The sequence below is a fragment of the Lithobates pipiens genome, unplaced genomic scaffold (genome assembly GCF_037356315.1).
Source record: "Lithobates pipiens isolate NorthernLeopardFrog02 unplaced genomic scaffold, aLitPip1_a1.2 Scaffold_23, whole genome shotgun sequence".
NCBI classification, from domain to species: Eukaryota; Metazoa; Chordata; class Amphibia; order Anura; family Ranidae; genus Lithobates; species Lithobates pipiens.
In genome coordinates this window covers 26,375,248-26,392,781 of record NW_027507785.1, presented here as the reverse complement: position 1 = coordinate 26,392,781, position 17,534 = coordinate 26,375,248, and the positions used below count along the sequence as shown (strand labels likewise).

Below are 17,534 nucleotides of genomic sequence, written 5' to 3'. Positions count from 1 at the left end.
TACAGTAATGAGTACGGTGATGAGGATGAGTACAGTGATGAGGATGATGAGTACAGTGATGAGGGATGAGGATGATGAGTACAGTGATGAGGATGATGAGTACAGTGATGAGGGTGATGAGGATGATGAGTACAGTGATGAGTACAGTGATGAGGATGATGAGTACAGTGATGAGGGTGATGAGGATGATGAGTACAGTGATGAGTACAGTGATGAGGATGATGAGGAAGGATCTCTCAGTATATAATGTATCAGTGAAGGTCCTTGGTGGGGGAGAGAGAGAGAAGAGAAAGACGGAGGAGAGAGATGGGAGAGATGGAGAGGAGAGTCCTGGGTGGGGGAGGTGTAGATTCCTGGTGATGAAGATGATGAGGGTGATGAGTACAGTGATGAGGGTGATGAGTACGGTGGTGAGGGTGATGAGTACGGTGGTGAGGGTGATGAGTACGGTGGTGAGGGTGATGAGTACGGTGGTGAGGGTAATGATGAGGGTAATGAGTACAGTGATGAGTACAGTGACGAGTATGGTGATGAGTACGGTGATGAGGATGATGAGTACAGTGATGAGGATGATGAGAGTGATGAGTATGATGAGTACGGTGATGAGTATGATGAATACGGTGATGAGTACAGTGATGAGGGTGATGATGAGGGTAATGAGTACAGTGATGAGGGTGATGAATATGGTGATGAGGACGGTGATGAGGGGTGATGAGTACATTGATGAGGGTGATGAGTACGGTGATGAGTACAGTGATGAGGGTGATGATGAGGGTAATGAGTACAGTGATGAGTACAGTGACGAGTATGGTGATGAGTACGGTGATGAGGATGATGAGTACAGTGATGAGGATGATGAGAGTGATGAGTATGATGAGTACGGTGATGAGTATGATGAATACGGTGATGAGTACAGTGATGAGGGTGATGATGAGGGTAATGAGTACAGTGATGAGGGTGATGAATATGGTGATGAGGACGGTGATGAGGGTGATGAGTACATTGATGAGGGTGATGAGTACGGTGATGAGTACAGTGATGAGGGTGATGATGAGGGTAATGAGTACAGTGATGAGTACAGTGACGAGTATGGTGATGAGTACGGTGATGAGGATGATGAGTACAGTGATGAGGATGATGAGAGTGATGAGTATGATGAGTACGGTGATGAGTATGATGAATACGGTGATGAGTACAGTGATGAGGGTGATGATGAGGGTAATGAGTACAGTGATGAGGGTGATGAATATGGTGATGAGGACGGTGATGAGGGTGATGAGTACGGTGATGAGTACAGTGATGAGGGTGATGATGAGGGTAATGAGTACAGTGATGAGTACAGTGACGAGTATGGTGATGAGTACGGTGATGAGGATGATGAGTACAGTGATGAGGATGATGAGAGTGATGAGTATGATGAGTACGGTGATGAGTATGATGAATACGGTGATGAGTACAGTGATGAGGGTGATGATGAGGGTAATGAGTACAGTGATGAGGGTGATGAATATGGTGATGAGGACGGTGATGAGGGTGATGAGTACATTGATGAGGGTGATGAGTACGGTGATGAGTACAGTGATGAGGGTGATGATGAGGGTAATGAGTACAGTGATGAGTACAGTGACGAGTATGGTGATGAGTACGGTGATGAGGATGATGAGTACAGTGATGAGGATGATGAGAGTGATGAGTATGATGAGTACGGTGATGAGTATGATGAATACGGTGATGAGTACAGTGATGAGGGTGATGATGAGGGTAATGAGTACAGTGATGAGGGTGATGAATATGGTGATGAGGACGGTGATGAGGGTGATGAGTACATTGATGAGGGTGATGAGTACGGTGATGAGTACAGTGATGAGGGTGATGAGGGTAATGAGTACAGTGATGAGTACAGTGACGAGTATGGTGATGAGTACGGTGATGAGGATGATGAGTACAGTGATGAGGATGATGAGAGTGATGAGTATGATGAGTACGGTGATGAGTATGATGAATACGGTGATGAGTACAGTGATGAGGGTGATGATGAGGTAATGAGTACAGTGATGAGGGTGATGAATATGGTGATGAGGACGGTGATGAGGGTGATGAGTACATTGATGAGGGTGATGAGTACGGTGATGAGTACAGTGATGAGGGTGATGATGAGGGTAATGAGTACAGTGATGAGTACAGTGACGAGTATGGTGATGAGTACGGTGATGAGGATGATGAGTACAGTGATGAGGATGATGAGAGTGATGAGTATGATGAGTACGGTGATGAGTATGATGAATACGGTGATGAGTACAGTGATGAGGGTGATGATGAGGGTAATGAGTACAGTGATGAGGGTGATGAATATGGTGATGAGGACGGTGATGAGGGTGATGAGTACGGTGATGAGTACAGTGATGAGGGTGATGATGAGGGTAATGAGTACAGTGATGAGTACAGTGACGAGTATGGTGATGAGTACGGTGATGAGGATGATGAGTACAGTGATGAGGATGATGAGAGTGATGAGTATGATGAGTACGGTGATGAGTATGATGAATACGGTGATGAGTACAGTGATGAGGGTGATGATGAGGGTAATGAGTACAGTGATGAGGGTGATGAATATGGTGATGAGGACGGTGATGAGGGTGATGAGTACATTGATGAGGGTGATGAGTACGGTGATGAGTACAGTGATGAGGGTGATGATGAGGGTAATGAGTACAGTGATGAGTACAGTGACGAGTATGGTGATGAGTACGGTGATGAGGATGATGAGTACAGTGATGAGGATGATGAGAGTGATGAGTATGATGAGTACGGTGATGAGTATGATGAATACGGTGATGAGTACAGTGATGAGGGTGATGATGAGGGTAATGAGTACAGTGATGAGGGTGATGAATATGGTGATGAGGACGGTGATGAGGGTGATGAGTACATTGATGAGGGTGATGAGTACGGTGATGAGTACAGTGATGAGGGTGATGATGAGGGTAATGAGTACAGTGATGAGTACAGTGACGAGTATGGTGATGAGTACGGTGATGAGGATGATGAGTACAGTGATGAGGATGATGAGAGTGATGAGTATGATGAGTACGGTGATGAGTATGATGAATACGGTGATGAGTACAGTGATGAGGGTGATGATGAGGGTAATGAGTACAGTGATGAGGGTGATGAATATGGTGATGAGGACGGTGATGAGGGTGATGAGTACATTGATGAGGGTGATGAGTACGGTGATGAGTACAGTGATGAGGGTGATGATGAGGGTAATGAGTACAGTGATGAGTACAGTGACGAGTATGGTGATGAGTACGGTGATGAGGATGATGAGTACAGTGATGAGGATGATGAGAGTGATGAGTATGATGAGTACGGTGATGAGTATGATGAATACGGTGATGAGTACAGTGATGAGGGTGATGATGAGGGTAATGAGTACAGTGATGAGGGTGATGAATATGGTGATGAGGACGGTGATGAGGGTGATGAGTACATTGATGAGGGTGATGAGTACGGTGATGAGTACAGTGATGAGGATGATGAGCACGATGATGATGAGTGCGGTGATGAGGGTGGTGATGAGGATGGATCTCTCAGCATACAATGTATCAGTGACGGTCTGGGTGACCCTCCGATGGTCTCTTTCACTCTCTATTTCCCATCCACATACATTATATATCACATCTCCCCCCAACCATTGTACAGGGAGAGGTACCGGAGGCCCCGGAAGAACTACAAGTCCCAGCGGATTTGGACTCCGCCAGACAAGCCCCGAGTACAGAAGAAGAACTACAAATGTCAGCAATACTGATGAGGGACACAACCTCCAGAGGACCACCCAACCCCCCCCCCCCCATCTCTGTATGGAGGAGAGGAGAGGAGTGCACTACAAGCTCCAGCATGTCTATCATAGGACCTGTCCGGGTGTACTGTGACCCCCCCCCCCCAGATATGTAGAGGAGGTAGGTACCCCTGCAGGTGTAATGTCGCCCCCCCCCCCCACATCTAAGTACCTGTCCTGGTGTACAGTGCCCCTCCCCCATCAGAGGTAAGTACCTGTGCGGTGTGCAGTGCCCCTCCCTCATCAGAGGTAAGTACCTGTGCGGTGTGCAGTGCCCCTCCCCCATCAGAGGTAAGTACCTGTGCGGTGTGCAGTGCCCCTCCCTCATCAGAGGTAAGTACCTGTGCGGTGTGCAGTGCCCCTCCCCCATCAGAGGTAAGTACCTGTGCGGTGTGCAGTGCCCCTCCCTCATCAGAGGTAAGTACCTGTGCGGTGTGCAGTGCCCCTCCCCCATCAGAGGTAAGTACCTGTGCGGGTGTACAGTGCCCCTCCCTCATCAGAGGTAAGTACCTGTGCGGTGTGCAGTGCCCCTCCCCCATCAGAGGTAAGTACCTGTGCGGGTGTAGGTGTCGCTCCTCCGCTCTCAGGTGATCGCACACAGCGGACTCTGCCTGCAGTCCTCACACCCACCCCGATCACACTGACAGCACACAGGCCACGCCCTAACCCGCTTCCGCCAATCCCCTTCCACTCCGGAGAACGCACCGCCCCAGTGGGCTGCCGCTGCCCGACCAGCCAGCACAGCACACCCCGCCCACTACCCCTCCCCGCCGCCAATAAGCTTTCAGCCGCTGCTCCCGAGGGTAACGCCCCATTTTCATTGATGCGCCGCTGGCCCCGCCCTCTGGTACACGCGAAATGCCAGAAGCGTGAAGAGAGCGACCGAGAGTGTGACCAGTGACCACGCCCACGCCCCGCCCAGCCGCCCCTCATTGTCCCTCTCCGAGGTGTGATGTGTGCGGCTCCGGGGACAGGCTGGGGGGGAGGGGAGAGGTCAGTCCCCGGTGATCTCACCTCCATCACTCATAGCGAGGAGGAGGAGGAGACACCTACCTGACATTACCTGACATTACCTGACCACAGGGGCCTTTATATCATCTCCTAGTTCACCGGACACAGGAATTCAGGGGTCAGAATAACACAAAGATGAGAGGTCAGGAGGCAGTAATTCAGAGGTAAGTACTAATAATACAGAGATCATAGGTAAGTACTAATACTGACATCAGAGGTAAGTAGTAATAATACTGAGATCAGAGGTAAGTAGTAATAATGCAGAGATCAGAGGTAAGTAGTAATAATGCAGAGATCAGAGGTAAGTACTAATACAGAGATCAGAGGTAAGTACTCATACTGAGATCAGAGGTAAGTACTAATACTGAGATCAGAGGTAAGTACTAATACTGAGATCAGAGGTAAGTACTCATACTGAGATCAGAGGTAAGTACTAATACTGAGATCAGAGGTAAGTAGTAATAATACTGAGATCAGAGGTAAGTAGTAATAATGCAGAGATCAGAGGTAAGTACTAATACAGAGATCAGAGGTAAGTACTCATACTGAGATCAGAGGTAAGTACTCATACTGAGATCAGAGGTAAGTACTAATACTGAGATCAGAGGTAAGTACTCATACTGAGATCAGAGGTAAGTACTAATACTGAGATCAGAGGTAAGTACTAATACTGAGATCAGAGGTAAGTACTAATACTGAGATCAGAGGTAAGTACTAATACTGAGATCAGAGGTAAGTACTAATACTGAGATCAGAGGTAAGTACTAATACTGAGATCAGAGGTAAGTAGTAATAATACAGACATCAGAGGTAAGTAGTAATAATACAGAGATCAGAGGTAAGTACTAATACTGAGATCAGAGGTAAGTAGTACTAATACTACTACAATACAGATCACGGCCATACGCCGCTCGTGTCGGGAGTGACGTCATCGCAGCTCCGGCCAATCACAGCGCCGGAGCAGCGAGACCCGGAAGTCACTCCGGGATACATGGCAGCGGCAGACATGAAGACAGAGGACTGCTTCGGGGGCTTCGTTCTCAGGTAAGTTATTCATAATGAGCTAGTATGCTATGCATACTAGCTCATTATGCCTTTGCCTTGCAGGTTGCTTTTTTTTTTTTTTTAAATAGCCTTTACTTCCTCTTTAACTGTTAGTACATAAAAAAAAAAACAATCCTCAATAAACATAAATATGGTAATTCTCGGAATAATCAGCATTCATTCCATTGTGCTTCCATGCAAATGAACATCATGTTCTGGTCTTTATTGGGAATGTTATTTTGTATATAGAGTGTTTATGTGGTGAGTTTACACTTTTCATTGAACAGAGTTTGGATAACACAGGGTTAAACGGAAAGGTCATAAATGAACTGCACATTATCTGGACAGAATGCTTGAGGAGATAGTGATGTGTTCCTACTTAGGAGATGTATGTTAGCTTAGGGGGGCTGCAAACACTGCAGGGCTCCAACACACACTCGCTGCTATTCCAACCCTTCACATATTTCCACATAAACTTCCCTCCTGGCATTAAACTTTGCCAGGTATTGTGCTCAGCTTACCACCCCAAACTGATGTTCCTCCCTCAGCTCACCTCTCACCCTGCATGTCCTGTGAGCAGAATAGCTGATCTACCCGCCAACTAGACCTAGACCTGATCTACCCGCCAGCTAGACCTAGACCTGATCTACCCGCCAGCTAGACCTAGACCTGATCTACCCGCCACCTAGACCTGATCTACCCACCAGCTAGACCTGATCTACCCGCCAGCTAGACCTAGACCTGATCTACCCACCAGCTAGACCTAGACCTGATCTACCCGCCAGCTAGACCTGATCTACCCGCCACCTAGACCTGATCTACCCGCCAGCTAGACCTAGACCTGATCTACCCACCAGCTAGACCTAGACCTGACCTACCCGCCACCTAGACCTGACCTACCCGCCACCTAGACCTGATCTACCCGCCAGCTAGACCTAGACCTGATCTACCCGCCACCTAGACCTGATCTACCCGCCAGCTAGACCTAGACCTGATCTACCCGCTAGACCTGATCTACCCACCATCTAGACCTGATCTACCCGCTAGACCTAGACCTGATCTACCCGTCTGCTAGCTGTGATTGACAGGTAGATCGAAGCGGAAGCTGTCATGGGGCCCCCTACTGGCAATGCCTGAATGGTCAGGTGTGCGGCACTTACTATTGTGAGCTGTGTCGGCGGTTGCTGGTGTAGCACCTGCCACACAGCTTGCATACTTCAAAGTCTTGCAGGACACGGCTTCTAACGGGAACTGAGTTCCTGTTGTGGAAAAAGTACAGGAACTCCGTTGCCATGCGTTCCCGCAGGACTTGAGTTAGTACCCAGCAACTTTGGACGCTGACACCATAAAAGTCCTTTAGAAAAGGTTTTATTTGCAGGAGTAACATCCAACAACACAGTCTCGTATGGGAACAGAGGGCAAGGGTGAAGACCTCAGGCACTTTGAACTGCAGACATAACAAAGTCTCTAGTACCACCCAGAGAGTAGCCACTCGCAGCTGGGCACTTCAAGGCTGAACAAATCTCTAGCCAGAGATCATGGTAGTCAGCACTTTGATCCAGAACCTGTGAAATCTCTAACCTTGAGTAACTGGTAACAGAAGTGAACAGGAACCTTTTTCCTCAGTACCTGGAACGTTCTCTGTCTCCTTGCCAGTACTGGAAAAAGCGTGAATTCGTCAACGTCCTTCCCAACTCAGTAACCAGGCACTTCTCAGGATGCCACTTGTTGGCCCTTCTCCGAAGAGTCCTCCCCCGGTGACTTACACGAGCTGCGGTGCCCCTCCAAGCCGAGAGCACACCCGGACGCCTTGAATCCTCCCTCAGTTACTGCGCCTCGGACCAGCCGGTTCTGAGACTCGGGAACAGACAGATCCTCACCCCAGACCAGGCGGGTCTATTGGGGTTAGCCAACAGAAGCATGTTGTGGATCGACGAACGCTCCCGGGACCCCTCGCGGGGCTACCCCGGTCCAGAATCAGGAACAGACCGCTAGGGCCTCACGAACAAACCCGGAACACGTGACTCCTCAGCGGGACCCGGCACACCCACTGATTGGTTCCGGGGAAGCTAAAACCCAAACCGTCCAACCAGGCCTGGTTCTGGTCCTGTCATGTGCACCTCACTGTACACATGACCAGGCAGAACTCTAACACAGGCCGGCCAAACTGAGGCCAAAGTTACACCTACACAATCAGCCCTCAGAACCCCTTCACTGTTCTGAGGCAAAAACTAAATTTGTACATAGCGGACACCTTGTCCAAAGTGTCATCGCTACACAGAGATCAGAGGTAAGTAATAATGCAGAAATCAGATGTAAGTACTAATACAGGGATCAGAGGTAAGTAGTAATACAGAGATCACAGGTAAGTACTAATTCAGAGGTAAGTAGTAATACAGAGGTAATTAGTAATGCAGAGATCACAGGTAAGTACTAATTCAGAGGTAAGTAGTAATACAGAGGTAATTAGTAATGCAGAGATCACAGGTAAGTACTAATTCAGAGGTAAGTACTAATACAGAGGTAAGTAGTAATGCAGAAATCAGAGGTAAATAGTAATACAGAGGTAAGTAGTAATGCAGAGATCAGAGGTAAGTACTAATACAGAGATCAGAAGTAATAAGTAATACAGAGGTAAGTAGTAATGCAGAGGTAAGTAGTAATGAAGAGGTCAGAGGTAAGTAGTAATACAGAGATCAGAGGTAAGTAGTAATACAGAGGTAATTAGTAATGCAGAGATCAGAGGTAAGTACTAATACAGAGGTAAGTAGTAATGCAGAAATCAGGTAAATAGTAATACAGAGGTAAGTAGTAATGCAGAGGTAAGTACTAATACAGAGATCAGAAGTAATAAGTAATACAGAGGTAAGTAGTAATGCAGAGGTCAGAGGTAAGTAGTAATGAAGAGGTCAGAGGAAAGTAGTAATACAGAGATCAGAGGTAAGTAGTAATACAGAGGTAATTAGTAATGCAGAGATCAGAGGTAAGTACTAATACAGAGGTAAGTAGTAATGCAGAAATCAGGTAAATAGTAATACAGAGGTAAGTAGTAATGCAGAGATCAGAGGTAAGTACTAATACAGAGATCAGAAGTAATAAGTAATACAGAGGTAAGTAGTAATGCAGAGGTCAGAGGTAAGTAGTAATGAAGAGGTCAGAGGTAAGTAGTAATACAGAGATCAGAGGTAAGTGGTAATACAGAGGTAAGTAGTAATGCAGACATAAGAGGTAAGTAGTAATTAGGAATGAGCCGAACACCCCCCCCCCTCCCAGTTCGGTTTGCGGCAGAATATGCGAACGGACCAAAAATTTGTGCAAACACGCAAACCCCATTGAAGTCTATGGGACTCCAACGTCATTTTAATGGCTAATATGCAAGATATTGTCCTAAAAAGTGTTTGGGGACCCGGCTCCTGCCCCAGGGGACATGGATTGATGTTTTAAAAACAGAAGTTATTTCGGGAGCAGTGATTTTAATAATTCTTAAAGAGGAAGTAAACCCTAAATAAATAAAAATTAACCCTACAAGGCAAAGGCATAATGAGCTAGTATGCATAGCATACTAGCTCATTATGAATAACTTACCTGAGATCGAAGCGACCCTCGTTCTTCATCTCCGCCGCTGCCATGCATCCCGGAGTGACTTCCGGGTCCCGCGGCTCCGGCGCTGTGATTGGCCGGAGCCGCGATGAAGTCACTCTGGCGCATGCGTGCAGGAGCCGTCATTGACGGCATGATCACCTCCACTTGCGGCGCGCTCAGTGCGCCTGCGCCGTACACAGCGGTGCCCCTTTTTTTTGTAAAATATCTCCTTAACCGTGTAGGTTGACCACTGGGCACTTAAACACCCTTAATAACCAGACCAATTTTCAGCTTTCAGTGCTCTCACATTTTGAATGACAATTACTCAGTCATCCAACACTGGACCTATATGAAATTTTTGTCCTTTTTTTCCCACAAATAGAGCTTTCTTTTGGTGGTATTTAATTACAGCTCGGAGTTTTATTTTTTGCTAAACAAACAAAAAAAGATGCAAAAAAAAAAAAAATCATGTTTAATAGTTTGTTATAAAATTTTGCAAACAGGTCATTTTTCTCCTTCATTGAAGTGCGCTGATGAGGCGGCACTGATAGGCTGCACTGGTGGGCACTGATGGGCTGCATTGGTGGGCACTGATGGGCTGCATTGGTGGGCACTGATAGGCTGCATTGGTGGGCACTGATAGGCTGCACTGGTGGGCACTGATAGGCATAGATAAGGCGGCACTAATAGGCACAGATAAGGCGGCACCAATGGGCACAGATAAGGCGGCACTGATGGGCACAGATAAGATGGCACGGATGGGTGGCACGGATGGGCACTGATAGGTACCACTGATAGATGGGACTGATGGGCACTGATAGGTGGCACTGCTGGGCACTGATGGGCGGCACTGATGGGCACTGGTAGATGACACTGATGGGCACGGATATGTGGCACTGGGGTGCAGCACCTTTGTTGAGGCAGATTGTGGGCACTGCTGGGTGGCACTGTGGGCACTGCTGGGTGGCACTATGGGCACTGATGGGGGGCACTAATTTTTTATTATGTGTAGTTATGAGGGGGCATGTGGACACTGGCAGGGGGCAGGTGGGCACTGGCAGGGCTGGCCGTGATCGGGACTGATGTCCCGATCACGGCCGCCGGTGATCGGCTTTTTTTTTTCTCCTCGCGCTGACAGCGCAAGGAGGAATAATAGCCGATTACCGGCTCCGTTATATCACATGATCAGCTGTCATTGGCTGACAGCTGATCACGTGATAAGGGGTCGGGATCGACCCCTTGCACGAATCGGTGATCAGGCGAGTCTCGTAGACTCGCCGATCACAGAGCGCGCCGGGACGATGTCTATTGACGTCGTCCCGGAAAAGGAGATCCGTGCTGTAGCCGTCATTTGGCTATAGCGCGGGTCTCAAGTGGTTAATCACCGCTCGGTTTTTTATTTTTTGTGCTATAAAAGAAAAAATACAGAAAATTTTGTAAAAAAATGAATTTTTCTTTGTTTCTGTTATAAAATTTAGCAGATTAGTAATTTTTTCTTCATACATTTTGGCCAAAATTTATACTACTACATATCTTGGGTAAAAATAAGTACAAATTGGTGGATATTATTTGGTCTTTGTGAAAGTTCTAGAGTCCACAAGCTGTGGCGCCAATATCTGAAAATTGATCACACCTGAAGTACTGACGGCCTATTTCAGTGATGGCGAACCTTGGCACCCCAGATGTTTTGGAACTACATTTCCCATGATACTCATGTACTCTGCAGTGTAGTGGAGCATCATGGGAAATGTAGTTCCAAAACATCTGGGGTGCCAAGGTTCGCCATCACGGGCCTATTTCAATTCTTGAGACCCTAAAAAAGTTCAGAAAAAAGTCCTGCCAGCAGCTTCTTTGGAGCGGTGAAGGAGCGGTAAACACAATGGGGCAGCGCTGTAATTCCGCCAGCAAAACGCCGCTATTGTGGCGGTTTTAAACCTTTCGTGGCCGCTAGCGGGGGGTAAAAGCGCCCCGCTAGCGGCCGAAATGCGCCGCAAATCCGGCGGTAAAACGCCGCTAAAAATAGCGGCGTTTTACCGCCAACGCAAAGGGTGGTGTGGTGTGAAAGGGGTCTAAAAGTGAAAGAATGTGTAAAATGTGTTGAGTAGAATCTGTTTGTAATTTTGAACTGGTACTTTTTTAAAGTGTAGCTGCAGTCAAAAAAATCTATTTTTAAGCTTTTTGGAAAACATAGGGAAGGGTTATCACCCCTGTATAATTTGTTTTTGCTGTCTGTGCCCCTCTTCAGAAGATTTCACCTCACTTTCTGTCCCAATGACAAATGTTTTTTGAAAATTTGGGGTTTTTAGTAAAACAAGGATTGGTGATAAAGCATCAGTGGAGAGGAGACACGTTTTTCCCATATCAACTCTTACAGGAGAGAATTTCCCTTCCTAGGGGGAGATTTCCTCTCACTTCCTGTTGTCTCCTTCCGTTTTGTAAGTCGGATTTTTGAAAATAGGGGACCGCCTGTATATACTATACGGCCTGCCCTATATACTCTGTGGAAAATTGGGCCTTAGGTGTTTGTGGTACCAGAACACTGTAAGCCCTCAGTTAGGCTGTATGCACACGGATGTTTTAAAAAATGGGCTGTAAAGCTATTACAGACGGCAGGAAAAAAGCAGCGTTAAAAAAACGCAATTTTTTCCACGTTTTGCATTGAATTCAATGCACGTTAGCTCTATTAATAAATCAATTGTTCCCTATGGGAGCCCATTGATTTGAATAGAAGTTGGATCAAGATGCTCCGAGTTGCAGTGCGACTTGTGTGCTAAGAACCTTGAAGGGGGAACTCTGCGAAAATTTAAAAAAAAAATTGCGTGAGGTTCCCCCCAAGACAATACCAGACCCTTATCCGAACACGCAGCCCGGCCGGTCAGGAAAGGGGGTGGGGACGAGCTAGCGCCCCCCCCCCCTCCTGAGCCATACCAGGCCGCATGCCCTCAACATGGGGGGTGGGTGCTTTGGGGAAGGGGGGGGTGCCCTGCGGGCTCCCCCACCCCAAAGAACCTTGTCCCCATGTTGATGAGGACAATGGCCTCTTCCCGACAACCCTGGCCATTGGTTGTTGGGGTCTGCGGGTGGGGGGGCTTATCGGAATCTGGGAGCCCCCTTTAATATGTGTCCGCCATAATGTCGCAGTCACAATAAAAAATCGCTGATCGCCGCCATTACTAGTAAAAAAAAATATATATTAATAAAAATGCTATAAAACTATCCCCTATTTTGTAAACGATCTAACTTTTGCGCAAACCAATCAATAATCGCTAATTGCGATTTTTTTTTTTTTATTTTTTTTTTTTACCAAAAATATGTAGAAGAATACGTATCGGCCTAAAGTGAGGAAAAAAAATGTTTTCTTGTATATTTTTAGGGGATATTTATCATAGCAAAAAGTAAAAAATATTGTATTTTTTTTCAAAATTGTCGCTCTATTTTTGTTTATAGCGCAAAAAATAAAAACCGCAGGGGTGATCAAATACCACCAAAAGAAAGCTCTATTTGTGGGGGGAAAAAAAGATGCCAATTTTGTTTGGGAGCCACGTCGCACAACCGCGCAATTGTCAGTTAAAGCGACGCAGTGCCGAATCGCAAAAAGGACGCCTGGTCCTTTAGCCGCAAAATGGTCTGGGGCTTAAGTGGTTAAATAAGCGGTGTCAGTGCTGCCCGTCCTCTGTACATCCCTCCAGCCATGGGATGCTCCATATTAGCAGTGTTGCTGTTTCCTGAGCTCTGCTATACCAGCTGCTCCATTGTGTGGGGATTATCCGTGTTCTGCTGAAAAGGGTCTCCCATGGGAGATATAATCAGAGTGGCTGGTAGTGAGGGACCTCCACCCCTTCCCCCACCCACCCATCCATCCTATTCCTCATTATTCTGCACCCAGCTTAGTTCTGGGACTTCTATGCCGCTAATACAGCATGCAAGGTGGGGATTGGAAAGGCCAAGTCTATGCAAAATCAATGTGACTTTGTGTGGCTCAGTGACACCACAGTATGGCTCAGTGACGCCACAGTATGGCTCAGTGACGCCACAGTATGGCTCAGTGACGCCACAGTATGGCTCAGTGACACCACAGTATGGCTCAGTGACACCACAGTATGGCTCAGTGACGCCACAGTATGGCTCAGTGACGCCACAGTATGGCTCAGTGACACCACAGTATGGCTCAGTGACACCACAGTATGGCTCAGTGACACCACAGTAGGTTTAAAGATCTCAGTGACTTTGTTGGGCGTTTACACCATAAAGATTCTTGACAAACTAAAAAAAAAAAAAAAAATCCTTTGGTACAAAGACCTTTTATTTCATTTATGTCTCTCAATATTCATGTTTTTTCTTTTTTTCTTTTATTTTTTTTTTGTGAATTTGTTTACTCCTGGTGTCCTATACATTTCTTGTGGTGTCCATCTTCTTCTTTTTCTTCCTGTGAAAAAAAAATCTCCTAAAATAATAAGAACAGCGAGGAGGTGTGTTTTTGAGCGCAAGCAACAGGTCCAAGACCAAGCTGATCGGAACTTCTAAACCCTCATGAGATGTATGAAGCCCGTTACTTCAACCCCATTGATTTCACCCGTTCTATTCAATCTGATGCAATTTGGCAAAAGTTTGACTCCCATTTTGAGGAACATTCCGTTTCGCTCGATGCGAATGAACATACATTTAGGTTCCGAGCACACTATAGGTGTGTGCAAGCCTATTGCATTAGGGAGTACAAACACACATATGTGTATATCAGCAGAGCAGAGGACAGTGTCAGTAGGGCAGAGATTGGTGTCAGTAGGGCACAGATAGGCGTCAGTAGGGCACAGATTGGCGTCAGTAGGGCAGAGATTGGTGTCAGTAGGGCAGAGGACGGTGTCGTTTTATTTTATTATTTTTTGTTATTTTGTACAATTTTATTATTTTAAATTAGGGCAGAGATTGGCATCAGTAGAGATTGGCGTCAGTAGGGCAGAGATTGGCGTCAGTAGGGCAGAGATTGGCGTCAGTAGGGCAGAGGACGATGTCGTTTTATTTTATAATTTTTTGTTATGTTTTACAATTTTATTATTTTAAATTAGGGCAGAGATTGGTGTCAGTAGAGCAGAGATTGGCATCAGTAGGGTAGAGATTGGTGTCAGTAAGGCAGAGATTGGCGTCTGTAGGGCAGAGATTGGCGTCTGTAGGGCAGAGATTGGTGTCAGTAGGGGAGAGATTGGCATCAGTAGGGGAGAGATTGGTGTCAGTAGGGGAGAGATTGGCGTCAGTAGGGGAGAGATTGGCGTCAGTAGGGGAGAGATTGGCGTCAGTAGGGGAGAGATTGGCGTCAGTAGGGGAGAGATTGGCGTCTGTAGGGCAGAGATTGGTGTCAGTAGGGGAGAGATTGGTGTCAGTAGGGGAGAGATTGGTGTCAGTAGGGGAGAGATTGGCGTCAGTAGGGGAGAGATTGGCGTCAGTAGGGGAGAGATTGGTGTCAGTAGGGGAGAGATTGGCGTCAGTAGGGGAGAGATTGGTGTCAGTAGGGGAGAGATTGGCGTCAGTAGGGGAGAGATTGGTGTCAGTAGGGGAGAGATTGGCGTCAGTAGGGGAGAGATTGGCTTCAGTAGGGGAGAGATTGGCGTCAGTAGGGGAGAGATTGGTGTCAGTAAGGCAGAGATTGGCGTCTGTAGGGCAGAGATTGGTGTCAGTAGGGGAGAGATTGGTGTCAGTAGGGGAGAGATTGGTGTCAGTAGGGGAGAGATTGGCGTCAGTAGGGGAGAGATTGGTGTCAGTAGGGGAGAGATTGGTGTCAGTAGGGGAGAGATTGGCTTCAGTAGGGGAGAGATTGGTGTCAGTAGGGGAGAGATTGGTGTCAGTAGGGGAGAGATTGGCTTCAGTAGGGGAGAGATTGGTGTCAGTAGGGGAGAGATTGGTGTCAGTAGGGCAGAGATTGGCGTGAGTAGGGCAGAGATTGGCGTGAGTAGGGCAGAGATTGGCGTGAGTAGGGCAGAGATTGGCGTGAGTAGGGCAGAGATTGGCGTGAGTAGGGCAGAGATTGGCGTCCGTAGGGCAGAGATTGGCGTCAGTAGGGCAGAGATTGGCGTCAGTAGGGCAGAGATTGGTGTCAGTAGAGCAGGGGACGGTGTCGTTTGATTTTATTATTTTAAATTAGGGCAGAGATTGGAGTCAGTAGAGCAGAGATTGGTGTCAGTAGAGCCAAGATTGGCATCAGTAGGGCAGAGATTGGCGTCAGTAGTGCAGAGATTGGCGTCAGTAGTGCAGAGATTGGCGTCAGTAGGGGAGAGATTGGCGTCAGTAGGGGAGAGATTGGTGTCAGTAGGGCAGAGATTGGTGTCAGTATTGCAGAGATTGGTGTCAGTATTGCAGAGATTGGCGTCAGTAGTGCAGAGATTGGCGTCAGTAGTGCAGAGATTGGCGTCAGTAGTGCAGAGATTGGCGTCAGTAGGGGAGAGATTGGCGTCAGTAGGGGAGAGATTGGCGTCAGTAGGGCAGAGATTGGCGTCAGTAGGGCAGAGATTGGCGTCAGTAGGGCAGAGATTGGCGTCAGTAGAGATTGGCGTCAGTAGGGCAGAGATTGGCGTCAGTAGGGCAGAGATTGGCGTCAGTAGGGCAGAGGACGATGTCGTTTTATTTTATAATTTTTTGTTATGTTTTACAATTTTAATATTTTAAATTAGGGCAGAGATTGGTGTCAGTAGAGCAGAGATTGGCGTCAGTAGGGCAGAGGTTGGCGTCAGTAGGGCAGAGGTTGGCGTCAGTAGGGCAGAGGTTGGCGTCAGTAGGGCAGAGGTTGGCGTCAGTAGGGCAGAGGTTGGTGTCAGTAGGGTAGAGGACGATGTCGTTTTATTTTATAATTTTTTTGTTATTTTTTACAATTTTATTATTTTAAAATATTTTTTACAATATTTTTTTTTTTTACAATTTTTCTAGGTTCCCCATTATGGGGCTTTGGTGAAATATGTAGGGTCTAACAGACATCTGATGTCTCGCTTTTGAGACAGGGAAAGGGACTGACTACAGAGATTCCCCCGTCCCTTTCTCTGTACAGTGACTGAAGGGGAAGTTCTCTGCTCTCTGCGGCTTCCTGTTCATTCACAAACAGAAACATGGGAAACACAGTTTACTATGCTTCAGTTAAGAGTGAACACAGGAACAATCAGTACAGATCACGCACTGTGTTCATTCAGAAAAGGAAGGGGAAATATTTAATTTAACGGCCCGTTCCTTCGCTCTTCATCCTGAAATATCCCCCCCCCGCAGCAGCCGCCGGGAGAGGAGAGAAGGGAACCTGGCATAGAAAATAAAGGAATAGAATTCAAAAGAATATAATAAAAAAATAAAAGAATAGAATATAACAGAGTGAAACGGGACAGAATACAAAATAAAAAAAGACTAGAATAGAAAATAGGAAAAATGGAATGGAAAAAAAGAGACAGAATACTATTTAAAATAACAGAGTGAAACAGAATAAAATAGAATAGAAAATAAACAAATAAAACATAACCATCTTCTGAAATTCGAACTTAGAATAAAATAAATTTGCATTCAATTAGAATAGAAAAGAATAGAATAGAAAATAATATACTATAAAAGAATAGAATAAACAATAGAAAATAATAGAATAAAATAAAATATAAAAACATTTCCAAAATTCAAATAGAATAAATTCAAATAGAATAGAAAATAAAATAGAAAAAACAATAGAATAGAAACAATATATTATTATATTATATTTTATATTAATATTATTATCAATATTAAACATTTTGAATAGAAGAAATTTGATTTAAATTCAAATAAAAAAAAGTCAAATCGATTTGAATTCCAATGTACAGTCTGATCACTGAGAGAAGAGGAGACTGAGGAAATGCTTCTTCCTGCCTGCAGCAGACTGATGACATCATCTCTGCCTAGGCAAAGGTCCATGGCGGAGAATTTAGGATTTTCTTTTTATTGTCCCACAAACTAAACGTGTCCATAGCCCATCCCCCGGGCTGTGGGGGGTGGTGAGGTCATTGTCTGTATTTCCCTGGTGATCTCACCTCTCCGCTAACCTGCAGGAAAATGATAGAAG

General features: G+C 46.2%; 1 protein-coding gene across 2 annotated transcripts in view; it reads right to left on the bottom strand.

Annotated features, from left to right (window-relative positions):
* Window positions 1-4,521, bottom strand: part of PAK1 (p21 (RAC1) activated kinase 1) — a 122,211-nt gene extending 117,690 nt beyond the window's left edge. For both annotated transcript variants that reach the window (XM_077451372.1, XM_077451374.1), the window contains exon 1: window positions 4,394-4,521. The gene's annotated coding sequence lies outside the window, so the exon portion shown is untranslated. The remainder of the gene's footprint in view (window positions 1-4,393) is intronic.
* Window positions 4,522-17,534: the final 13,013 nt, after the last annotated feature.